This window comes from Cyprinus carpio, chromosome A14 (assembly GCF_018340385.1).
Source record: "Cyprinus carpio isolate SPL01 chromosome A14, ASM1834038v1, whole genome shotgun sequence".
Classification (NCBI taxonomy): domain Eukaryota; kingdom Metazoa; phylum Chordata; class Actinopteri; order Cypriniformes; family Cyprinidae; genus Cyprinus; species Cyprinus carpio.
In genome coordinates this window covers 21,915,334-21,929,065 of record NC_056585.1, presented here as the reverse complement: position 1 = coordinate 21,929,065, position 13,732 = coordinate 21,915,334, and positions in this window count along the sequence as shown.

Sequence of the window (13,732 nt, the reverse complement as noted above, 5' to 3'; positions counted from 1 at the left end):
GCTTTTAAGGGTTTGGAACGAGATGGAGGTAAGTGATTTATGACAAAATTTTCCTTTTGCGGTGGAGTAACCCTTTAAGCTCCAAAATTATCTAAATCCATTATAAATGCACCATAAATGTAGTCTATGCAGTTTGAGTACTGTATTACAAGACTTATGAAGTAGCTTAGTGTGATAAACAGATTCAAATTTAAGTTATTATTCATTTAAAATGTTCACACTTCAAAAGTCCAGAGGATTTAACATATAATATATGTTGGACCAGGTTGATCCAAATGTCATTGGTTCTAGTGCAAAAATATACACAAGAGCAGCAGTGGAAGGGATGATTTTCTCCAAATAACAACTGACATTCTGGTCTGTTGTTCACACTAAGGTATCATATGGCTTCAGACTTTGATAACATCCATCCCTCATTTACTTAGTGTACAGAAGAGCAGCTTCAGCATTCTCAGTTGTGTTTTACCACAGAATAAATGCTCTACAGATTTAGAATAACAATAATGTGACTAAGTAATGACATCATTTGAATTTTGACTTCACTTTAAATGACATCCATGAGTTTACTGTGTGCGTTTTGGCCCATTTTGACCAAAACATTACTTCGATTTCAAACAATCCAACGATCGCCGTGACTTTGCCAAGTGAGACATGTTCCTGGATTAACATCTTTTGTTGATTCTGGATCGACATTACTGTCCAAAAATATAGACCTATCCCTACCCCTAAACCTAACCCTGCCCATAATTTATTCCTAATATCAGAGGGAAATGATAAGTGAATAACAAGGGCGTAGAAGTCTCTAACCCTGATTGTAAGCCTAAAACTGACATCTCTTGAAAACATATCCCTCAATTCTGATTGGTTGATTGGAAGGTTGTTCCAGGGACATGTACTTCACCCAATCCAACAGAAAATAACTTTGAGTTCATCTCTAATAAACAATAAGAAGCTCAGATAAATGAAATAATACTGCATGTCACTTGATTGTTATATGAACAACAATTGTCTAGACAGAGAAAATTACTGTGCCACAGTCAGATCCCAGCGAACAGCTGAGATGCACGTCTGGCCGTTCCTCTGCCACCAGACTCATTACTGCATAGCAACAGTGTCATTTGCAGACTAGGAGGAGATTTATCTCCTTACTGAGATGTTGTATTCTTATGAGCAGATTATTAAAGTGTTCAGAAAGTTTGAAATCAAAATTAGTGCTATTTACTTTAATAGTGAACATCGCTGGTCTTATTTCGAATTATTCATATGTGCATTTTAAATCAATTGTTGGAATACATCATTTTTTATCAAAAGAAAAAAACTCTTCCTCAGAAATATATTTCCTTTTCCAGTGACATCACACATCAATAACAACATAAAAATACTGTAACAAACCATAAAACCCAGCAAAAGGTCGTTACTAATTAACACAAGAACCCACAATCAGTGATGATAAGATAAAACCACAGGCCCAACATTTCAGAGCTCCATCATCAGGAGCATCTTCTGAGTAAATTTACATAAGAATAAAGACAGACACTGTTTGTTACACAATATACTGTACATCCAGAGCTAAATACTCGACACATGCAAGTGTTACTAATCAACCAACAGGGGGCAGGGCTGCTCCATTATTTTTTCCATTTTTATTTTTTTCTGTCTGTAGTGCCCTAACTTGATATAAAGGGAAATATTATACAGCATAAATGCCACTGATTTTATTATTGACAATTTTTTTGAACCCTTATAGCTGAATCAGAGCAGGAACATTACTTCTTTTTTTTTTTTTTTAGTTGTAATGCAACTGGGAATAAATTAATTATAGTGATATGAATACATGATTGATTCAATTAATCCAAGCAATTAAAGACAGGAAACATATAAGAAGCCAGATTTCAATAAATCATACATTCACATATATACTAAAATGCCTCAGTACTTGCTTTTCAACCAGATTTAATTAGCCTGGTTGACAATTTCCTATTGCTGCTTATTTACATAAACACTAGCATATGCGATTGCACATACTTTATGCAATATTTTATTCAATTGCTCCCTTATTTACAAGCTTGTAAACACACAGACAGACTCAATTATGTCCTGTGCACATTAAGTATGTAGATTTGTGTGCTCACATGCCAGCGAACCCTCCCCTGAAACCAGTGGCTGTCTTCATTATTTGCTCAAATGAGCACAGTGCTCAAAGTTATAGACAGATATTAATAAATGGTAGCCCTGGCAACCGTTCCCTGGTAATGTGGATCAGCACAGGGAGCTACAAGCAATACCTCCACTGACACAGAGCAGCAGAGCCCAGATAGCCTTGCACTCACATCCATAGATCATTGATCTCAGATCAGTTCTGAGAGCAGCCCAATGCACTCACACACTACATATCCAACTGTACACACTGTAATCTGTGACTCAGGTAATGCAGCAGTCTCATATGATATGTGTGCCAGTTAAGTCCATCACTACTAAAGTATCTATGCTGTTAAAGGGTAAGTTCACCAAAAAATGAAAATTAGGCTGCGTTTAACTCACCCCCGAGGCATCCCCGACTTTCATCTTTCAGACAAATCCAGCCGAAGTTATATTAAAAATTGTTTTTGATCTTTCAAGCTCTATCATTGCAGTCAGTGGGTGTTGCATTGCTTCAGTCCAAAAGATTTTAAATAAAAAGCGCCCATCCATTAAAAAAAAAAGTGTCTCACAAAACGTAATTATCACTTGAATCTGGCTGCAAAGCTAAACCAACTAAAGACCATCAATCAGTCAAAAAATTTATTTTTAAAGTTTAAACCAACCTAAGCTGGTTTAAACTTTAAAAATACATTTTTTAATGCAGAGCAGAGACTTAAAGATGAGATATTTTGACTTGGGTTAGTAAGAAACCACCTAGCAATGCACTAGCAACCATTAGACGCCATATTTCCTTTAGAAAGGGTAAATATCTTAGCACTGTTGACTGTTTTGCTTTTTACATTGTTTCCCATGATACTGACTGTGTCCCTTACCTGCTCACTGTAAGTCTCACGCAGTCAATCATTATCTAGGATGTGACTACAGTAGTTACTGTTAAATGCCTAGAAGTGCTGGTACATAAATCATAGATATCAACGCTAGAGACCAAGGACACACAGCATGTGTTGTCCACTTGAAATATGTTATGCGGTGGCCATTGAAAAAGAGAGACAGAGGAAAAGAATGTGCCTACAGAAACAATGTGAAGTGTGCAGAAGAAATCCTTCAGGAGTAGCATATATAGTACAGTATGAAGACTCAGAAGGTTGTGTTCCGGGTCACATAATACAGTCTATACCTCAACTTCAGTCCTCAGTCTCTGAGCAGAGGAAACAGAACCCATTGCACTACAGAGCCCCTTCTGTCAACACAGACAATTTTAGGTCCCAAAGTCACAGACTATGAACACAGCAATTTCCCTTTAGATTAGATCGATTACTGTGTTTTTGGCATAGACAATTCTTGGCATTCTACATAGAAGTAGAAATTTCTCTTTTAAAATGGTAATTGCTGCAAACTTTTCTAAGTATGCCAGATTAAAAACAGGTGGAGGTTTAATGAAGTTTGCAGCATGTTTGAAGTAAGCTTTTAACATCCAACGCCAAACACTGCGAGGACATATTTTGTCACTGTGACTGAAATGCTTTCTGAATGTTCTTGTAATATACAATGTATCATGCAGTATACAGTTTTCAAACCTACAAATGGAAGTAATGAAAGTTGAAATCATCATGTGCTGCAATACACCAGATTGTGATGAAAGGAGACAGGACCGTAAAGACAACACATGGAACGGATCACAAAACCAGATGCATGTCATCAGATTGATGTCATTGACAAATCAAGCAAATTATATATGCTATGCTTACTGACATATTAGAAACTATTAATGCGAATTGCACATTTATTCTGTCATTGGATCTGCCCATTAATTTAACTGATATTCCTGGGACTTCATCTGCCAAATAAATGAGATAACCTCAGATTGTGGGACTTTGAAGTGGATGTGGAGTGGGGCGAGTGTGGAGAAGGTTTCAGCAGGCCACGGGAGCTGTCAGATGCCAGTCAGAGTGACTGATGATTGGGGTTGGTGTTCGATCCGATGCTGGTCCCTGATCTTTGTAATCAGAACCTGAGACGGGTCAGACAGGGTCAGGAGAGATGGATGTTGAACTTCCCTCTCGGCTGTGCTTAGACACTCAGAGGCGGAGGAGTTTTACATAATCAGCGGGTGGTCTCCGGGGTGCAGGAGTAGAGCTGTACTAACACACACACACACACACACACACACACACACAGTCTCACACTCCACACTTACTCAAATGCACCCCATGCTGCTCGCACCAGAGGAAGAGACCCCACGCTGTGTCTACTCCTCAGAATTAATGAAGGTATGTGGAAGTGCTCTAGTTCTGAATAACAGAGAGCGCTGAGCTCAGTGCTCCTCAAAAGAAAGAGAATATGGCGCCTGAAGTCTGTTTAAACAAATGCAGGCACTGTCTGCAACGAAGAAGGTAAAAAGTAGGACCTAAAACAAAAATAAAAACAGGTCAGTGAAAGGAGGTAGAAAAAATGTCACTCTTGAATCTCAGATAGTTAAATTAAATGTTGTTTTTAATTTTCTAGGTTTGCAATTTTCACAAGCCTGTTACCAAACAAAAACACTGAATAAACATAATACATAAAAGCAAACAAAATAAATACAGTATGCAGGAATGGGTAACAGGGTTGCCAAAACAGGCCAAATGAAGCGGTCACTTAGAATGCACTAGATTTAGTTTGAGACTATATATACTTATGCCCACAATTAAAATAAAATATTTATTTGATATTTTATCTTATTATAAATAATTTAGGTTAAAGATTGAGCTCAATGAATGCAGTCAACACTACAATTTTTATTTTAAAAAATGCGAAAACGGAATAATATTTAAAGCAAATAATGTGATTTATTTCTAATTGGTGTCAATTTTAAAACAATGTTACAGATTTTGTAATAGGGAGAAAATCATGTATAACAGAATTTGTTGTTGGTCATTAAAAACAGTTAATTAAAACTCTTTTTACAAAAATAAACTGAATAGATCAGTGTCAAAAATTATGACTTTGCATGATTTTATTTGTTGAATACAGTAGAGAAAGTTGAGACCACTGAGCTGAGACAGGCCAAAATCCATTCATGCTAGGTTCATTTCATGCTTATCAAACATCTAATAGTTCTTACAACAAAAAAAAAAAAAAAAAAAAAAAAAATTGTGCCTCTAATGATTTACCAAAATATCAGGACACCACTGTATTCATGGAATGTGCCAAGTGTCTTTGATGATTTCGGGTTTGCTGGGTATTTTTATATACTTTGTAGCAGAAGTGCAATTTATTCTCTTCCCCTGATTGGTCCATCACATTAAATCACATATGCCCTAATAAAAATTCTCTCCCTTCACTCCCTTATAAATATTTATGTGAGAGAGAGAGGGTGAGGGGTGCTGAAAACAAAGTCCAGCCAAGGGTCTTTTGCAGAGGAAAAGGTGAAAGTGAAGTTTCTATTAAAGTCTGCTCTGTTAAATATTTATGGGTCAAGAGTCGCTTTTTGTTGTACCAGAAAGCACAATGACAAAGAATAACCTTCCAGACTCGCAAGACAACCTCACAAGCCCTCTGTTCCTCTCTCACACACAGAGAGACTAAAACAAGTGTGTCAAGAACACAAAGAACCAAACAACCTTTATTATGCTGAAACTCAAATTTTCCCTCAGAAGGCCCTCACGATATATAGAGAGAATGAGAAACAGCTGGACAATCATGTCATTACAGTGTGTTATTTGAAAGTGGGACAAAAGAGAAAAAAGCAGATACTCGTCTGTCACTGATAAACAGAAATAGCTGGTTGACCACAGAATGAATTTTTTTTGCTGTCTTTATTGCAGTCATATATTCAATCTGGTATGAGAGTCATCTGATGTCTCTTTCCCACAGTCCTAAATGGGGATAATTCAAATCAACAAATGTGCATCTGAATGGCTGTTTCAAAATCTAGTGAACTACCTAGAGACTATCTGAATGTAGCCCATCTCTCCCGTTTTGCCCTGCAGTGGATGCTTAAGCCACATGAAAAGTGAGTCTCTTTATGTCTCCGGCACCCAGAGTGACACATTCCGATGCTCTGAGAGAAGAGTAGGCGATGACCTGTCACAAGGTTTGTGTGTTTACCAGGAGGAGGAAACGGCACTCATTATGTTTATGAATGCGGTCAGTGTGGTTAGCTGGACATGAGGTGTGTCACTGAATATTAACCCACACTGTGGCCAAATGAAACTTTAAAGACATGCACAGATAAACACATTCAAGAACATTTATTAAACCCTTTAACCACAAGAGGAACAAGGTCAAGCAGAAGCTATATTTACAAGACTGTTAATGGCTGGACCCTGCTGTGCATTAAGCCAGGACAGTACTTCTCGTGGAGTGTTATATTTATTTAAACTTATACTAATATATTCTTATACATATACAGTACATCAAATGTTGTTATTGTTAACTAAGCTAAAACTACTGAAAGTAACCCTCAGTAATTAATATAAAACTGAAATAAAAGTATTAGAATAAAAACATAAAAATAGCATTATAAATGTTGCCCTGACATCTATCTGAAACAAATAAGTACAAAAATTAGTAAAACTAAAATTTACATAAAAATAAAGCAACTAAAATAATATTAAAATGAAAAGTAAAAGTGAAAAAATAAAAAAGGCAATTCAAAATAATAAAATAAAATGTGTATGTGGTGTGTTTGTAGATACCATAAAAAAATTTGATCACACACACACACACACACACACACACACCTATCTATCCCCTTCTCTCTCTCTCTCTAATATTTTTACAGTTTTATTTTCAGATTTATTTTAGTAATGTTTATTTTATTAAATCTAATGTCTGAAGTCTAGACTATAAAGCACAATTTACATTCTACTTTGGCAAAGAACCACCCAATTTATGTTTTCAAGCTCTGCTAAATGTTTTATACCATGGAGACAAATGACAAAACCCTTAATTTTCTTTATTTATGCATAAATTTGACCTACATTGTAATCAGATCTTCATCTTAAAATCCTCTAAGAGAATGCAATTAAACAAGTAACGCACATATCATGGTTTTCTATCCCCACTTAATTATCAGCCAAAATGAGCAAATATCTCTGTGGGAGACAGTTTGTGAATGTCTAAGCTTATCAGCTCATTTAAAGAGGTCATTTAAGGGACCTTGAAAACGTTTGGTCGATTTGATCAAAAGTGGCATTTGACCAGAAGAGTTTGAGAACCAGTGAGGTAGTGTGCTAAACCACATCCCTGACTGTATGATAAGAAATCTCACAGTCTCCATAACCAAATAGACTGGGCTGATATGAGGGCACTCATCACATCTAACAGATGCCATTAGCTCAGACCTGTGTGACCTTATTAAAACCACACTGCATCTGCAAGCTCCTCCAGACATGAGGGTCACGAGGTCATTGGTGATAAGATGGGAGGAAAAACTAATCTAAATGATACTCAGACTGTACGCAGCAGACAAAGAACGGATATGCCATCACTTCGAAAAGGTACAACAACAGTCATTTTGGCATCCAAACTGTTCAAAGCTCCACATTCATACTTGCTTTTCCACTCAATAGTTCACACTTAAGTCTGACAGTTAAATTAAACATTCATTCCAAGGCATTGTATTTTAAGGTTCAGGTCAGTTGCAAAAAGAAATAAATGAATTCCTTTAGCACTTTCAAGTAGCATTAATTCCTCAACACAGCAATGGTGGAAAAATCACAGCCTGTTGCACAAAATGAAGGGAAGATGGGATGAATGGAGCAAGATGTGCCTCTGAAATCTGACAAAGGCAAAATCCGAGGCATTTTCCAAACAATGCACCGCACACCAGACTCCATCAGACTTCCCGGAGTCGATATTCTGAGCCTTTTAATGATGTCCGGCAGCCAGACCGGAGCGATTAAGTCAGGTGAGTGCCTGTGCGCTACAGGAAGATATCGACTCAGGGGACTGAAGGAAAACATCCAAACAAGCGAGCGAGCAGGTTGGTAAACAGGAAAACACAGAGAGGAAGGGAGGTCTGGAGTGCATGCTGGTTTCAGGGACAGGGCCGCACTCCAACCGCTACTGTCCTCGCTTCCTATCGGCCGTCTCAAACTTCCCCTCTCTCAGGCATCCTGTCTCTTGGCTCATTTGTGTATGTTTGCATCTCTGTTTGTTAAATGATCCTGTAATTTATTGCCTCTTAATTTGCCATTGGACATTTTCCAGTTGAATCACAGAGGATGCTGCTGTACTCTCAGCTGGGGAATTCTGCAATGCTTCATGGTGACCCTAATCAGACCAACAGCTCAAACACACACACGTCTGGACCGTATGGAGGTTCTCAGCTGGCCAAATGGACCCTACAGCTTGATTAAGGGCGGATATTTTTAAATTCCTCCTTTTCCTAAAGCCTAATCTTGTATAGGTTATTGCATATCCAAGAGACTAAGCATGTTAGCATGACTCACAATAAGGCAAAGGTGTCCCTTTGATTCACAGTTAACTGGGTTTTATTGAGACACCATCTGAGGTAGATTTCACTGTGAAATATGTCTCTTATAGGAATAATTCAGTTCAATAGTCTGCATTAAACCTGGCACAGAGTCTGATCTAGATATTCATAAAACAATAATTAGCTTGAAGAGGGATTTGCTTGCAGCCTAACCTGACCTTTGTAAGCTTTGTGAATAATGGCCTGAGACTTCTACTAACAAATGGCACATGCAGAAAAAAGTCCACTGCTGAAAGACAAAGTGATTTTTCCCCCTCTAAATTCCATTGGGGAACTTTTGAGATTTTCCCAGTGGGCCACAGACTGGACATAAAAGAGGAACAAGACCCCAGGACAGCCAGTCAAGATGTGACCATGAGACTGGCTAATTATCTTTTTTTTTTTTGTGTGTGTGTGTGTGTGTGTGTGTGTGTGTGTGTGTGTGTGTGTGTGTGTTTGAACTTCACAATGCCAGATGTAAAAAAAAAAAACTCAAAGTTTCACAACATTGCATTATTGTGACATTTAGTTATTCTTATTTCTTCTGAATTCATTATCTGGATTTTACTCACACTACTGGGAAAAGCAGAAATAATTCTGGACCGAGACATGATGCATTATTTTAATAAGCTCTTAGGCTTATTATGAAATAATTCAGAAACACTTCACAACAAGGTTCATGTTAACACTTATTAATGCAACAGCTAACATGAAGTAACAAGAATGAACATGAATAGTTTTACAGCATTTACTATTCTTTGGTAATTTTACCTGAAATGTTAAGAATGTATTAGTCTGTTGAAATCTACATGCACTACTTACTGCAGTTTGGGGATGGTAAATTTTTTTTGAATGTAATAAATGAAATATTATTACAAAATAAACTATTTGTTTTCTATTGGAATATATTTTCAAATTTAATTTATTTCTGTGATGGCAAAATGTCTCCTTGTTGAATAAAAGAATAATTTCTTTAAAAAAAAAAGTTGTTCTAATCCAAAAGTTTTAAATGATAGTGTATACTAATAAATTTTACATTAGTGTATTAATTATAAATAAAAAATAACCTTTAATAAGTTTAATAAATGCTGTACATTTGAATCATTGTAAAGAATTACTAAAATCTTTTTCTTTTTTGGTCTTTATAGAACAAAAAAAAAGACAAGAATAAACAGAATAAAATGTCTTTGTATTTTTTTTTTTTTTTTTTTTTTTTTTTTTTTTTTACAAGAGAAATCATGATGCAGCTTTTATATGGTGTGTTGCATCAATATCAAAACACATCCACTGCATTCATTTTCTTGGAAAAATGAGGCCTGCGAGGCAATATCATACTGGCAGACAGGGACACATTGATTTTGCTCTCCACAGGGAAAGAGCAAATGAAAGTAAGAGACAAATAGACAGACAAAAGAGAGAGAATTCAACTGATAGATGGACATGAAGGCAAAAGGATCAGCCTGACACATCCTGTCAAACCCTGAGTGTGCATCCCTGTTGACCCATAGAGAATGGAAGCACAGCCGCTGACACACATACACACACTTCGAACACATGTCCAGACTGCTAGTTCTGACCTCTCTAACACTTTCTTTCCAGTCGTCTGGTGGCAAACTATTTTTAGGCCATTATATTCCTGGCACTCATGCATTTCACCTATCAGTTTTCACTTGCTCATTTAACATTTAAAGACATTAAAGGTGCACTCCCTTTCACTAGCCTTCTAATTCAACAATCTGATACGCAAATGCACATGCAATGTTGATTTCAGATTAAAATCCTCAAAAATACATTTGAAGCATGTACGAAAAGGTCACTGGCAGATTGGTAAACATTCCGTGTGTGGCGTGTTTTCTTTCAGGTTTTGTGGCCTTGAGGGATCCTCAGAACTTGCTAGGTTAAAGTAAACTGCAGTGCAAATGGGCCGTGGCGAGATTGCTGCATTGCTCCAACTTTCTTGGAGAGGCTGAAACGCACTGATTAAAGTTGATTGAAGCCCTTCAGCTCCGAGACTCTCAGACAGACGCTCACGCTGCGTCCATCACATCATGTTTAAATCAGAACAAGTAAGTCTGATTAAAGCTGAGGTAAGTTCTAACCTACTCTGCTCTATCATCCTTGTGGATGAGAGCCTTGTGGTTACTCAGAAGGGAGCAGTTCTCCATTAAGTCTCCTGCCAATGGACAACTGGTCAAAGCGGATGACCGGTCAACATTAGTGTCCCTTTGATACCTGACCTTTTCTTTCGGCTAGTTGATTCATGATCTCAACCTGCAGTCTCTTAAAGACTAGTGAAACAAGAGAAAAGCAAAGCCAAACAAAGCAGAGTTTTCATTAGTTATGGGGATTTCTGAACCGTTGGGTGCCGTGTGAGTGAAGGAGGAAAAGGAAAGCTGTGTCATGGGAATACAGACACCCGCTGAGAGAGTGGAGGCCATCACAGAGATTTTCCTGATTGTACATCTAACCTTTCAGCACCTCCTCCTGTGGCCTGCACACATAACAAGGTCTGTGTGAAAAAGCCCAATGATCAACACAACCAAACGAAAACTCAGCTCAACTCAAATCATTCATTATGTAGGCCTTGTCAAAATTCAAAACCTTTACATTCAAATGTGCAATATGTTCAAAAGTCTGGGATCTGTAAGATTTTTATACTGCAAGGATGCATAAAATAGATCAAAAGTATGTAAAAAAATAAATAAAAACTATTTAAAATAAATGCTGTGCTTTTGAACCTTCTATTCATTAAAGAATCTGAAAAAATGAAAAAAGTATCACAGTTTTCACAAAAACATTAAGCAGACCAACTTCTTTCAACATTGATTACAATAAGAAATGTTTCCAAATTACCAAATTAGCATATTAGAATGATTTCTGAAAGATCATGTGACACTGAAGACTGGAGTAATGGCTGCTGAAAATTCATCTTTGACATCACAGGAATAATAACATTTATAAATATATTCAATGTTGCAGTGTTTACTGTATTTTTGATCAAATAAATGCAGCCTTGGTGAACAAGAGAGACTTTTTTTCCCCAACAACATAAAAAAATCTTAAATAATCTTACATATACATACACACACACACACACACACACACACATATAAATACATACATATATACATATTAGTGCTGTCAACATGCTAAAAATATTTAATGCATTAAAGCTGCCTTTAAACTGTGCATGCATTTGAAAAAGTGAAAGTGACGTGACATGCGGCCAAGTATGGTGACCCATACTCGGAATTAGCGCTCTGCATTTATCCCATACAAAGTGCACACACACAGCAGTGAACACACACCACGAGCAGTGGGCAGCCATTTTTTTTGCTGTGTTGCCCGGGGAGCAGTTGGGGGTCCGGTGCCTGGCTCAAGGGCACCTCAGTCCTGGTACTGAAGGTGGGAGAGAGTGCTGTACATTCACTCCCCCCACTGACAATCCCTGCCAGTACGAGACTTGAACCCGCAACCTTTCATTTACGAGTCTGACTCTCTAACCATTAGGCCACAACTTCCCCTTGTTATATATGAGTCACATTTAAAAAACATGTCTCTGAAATGTAGTGGTTTTCAGAACTGTCCTGGAGCACCCCAGCAACGTCTCCATCATCTGATACACACGATCAAACCCATCAGCTCATTAGTAGAGACTTTAAGAAAACTAACATGATGAAACCTAAAGAAAACTAATACGACGTGCCTCAGATCTGCATCAGGTTCAGCAACGGCAACTCTTAAAGCAGCCAAAATAACCTAATAACCCAGCTGCTGGGATGTCAAAGAATTAAACAAAGAACAAAAAAAAAATAAAATAAAAAATCAATAACTTTTATAGCTTTAAGGATTCATCTATATTTAATTTAGAATTTAGTGTTTGATAACTTTATTCAATTTGTAGATTCCTACTTACTGATGGGCTACTGAAGTTTACCTCAATTAAAAGTTGTTATTTTTTAAAGTTGTTATTTTTTAAATGTTAAAATTGATAGCTCTCAATTATACTGTAACGGTGAATGGCTAAAGACAATGGTTAAATATTAGAAAAAAACAACAACAACTTCATAGAGACATTAGTAGTATTCGCATCAGGAACACTCACCTTCAGTCATAAAAAGATGCCATTAAACATATTAAAAAATATACTGACTTTGCTGTTTCTACATTAATTTGAAAATTGAATGTGAAATATAATAATATAATAACATAATATAATAATAACTTTAATCGTTACTAACCACAAATATTTTCAGAAAAAATGTGCAATTCATTAACTTTTTTTTTAATTGATTAGCACTAAAACACACACACACACACACACACACACACACACACACACTGTATATATATATATATATATATATATATATATATATATTATATATATATATATATATATATATATATATATATATATAGATATTATATAAAAACAACATCAATTTAACAGCAGAACAGTCCAATTTCATTTGAAAATCACAGGCTTGGCAACCCTGGCAATAACCTTCAGCTGCATGGTAAAGACAAAGATGCACGTCACCTCAGTGACCGTGACTAAAGTTAGGGATGAAGAGAGGATGTGTGCACCATGAGAACATTGACCTGCACTCAAACAAACACAAACACATGCCTCTGCTCCTAACATAAACATACAAAACACAAAACACAACCATCAGTCAATACATTTGCTCAGACTGTGAATCAGAATTTCACTAGAGCATGACAAACTCAAAACATTATGAGTAGATGATGACTATACCACAGTTAAGATGTCTAGTAGCTAAAATGCATTCTGGAAAAAATTAACTATCTAGATCATCACAATAATACTGGGGTCCACAAGTCTGACATCACATAAAATATCTGGCATTAAATACAGGTTATAATTTAAATCTGAAATTCATGTTCATTTTTTCAGTTTTTTAATTTAAATTGCTATTATATTATTATTTGTAATGAGAGATTTGTATTAAAACAGAACAATTATTATAGAAAAATTATCAATGGTCTTAGTTTAAAGTTTTAGATCAAATAAACCATTCTGGTCAGTACTTCTGAGCTTCCTAATAACAGAGATAAACTCTGAAACAAAACAAATGAGGGAAAAAGTTTCCCTTGATCTCTTGG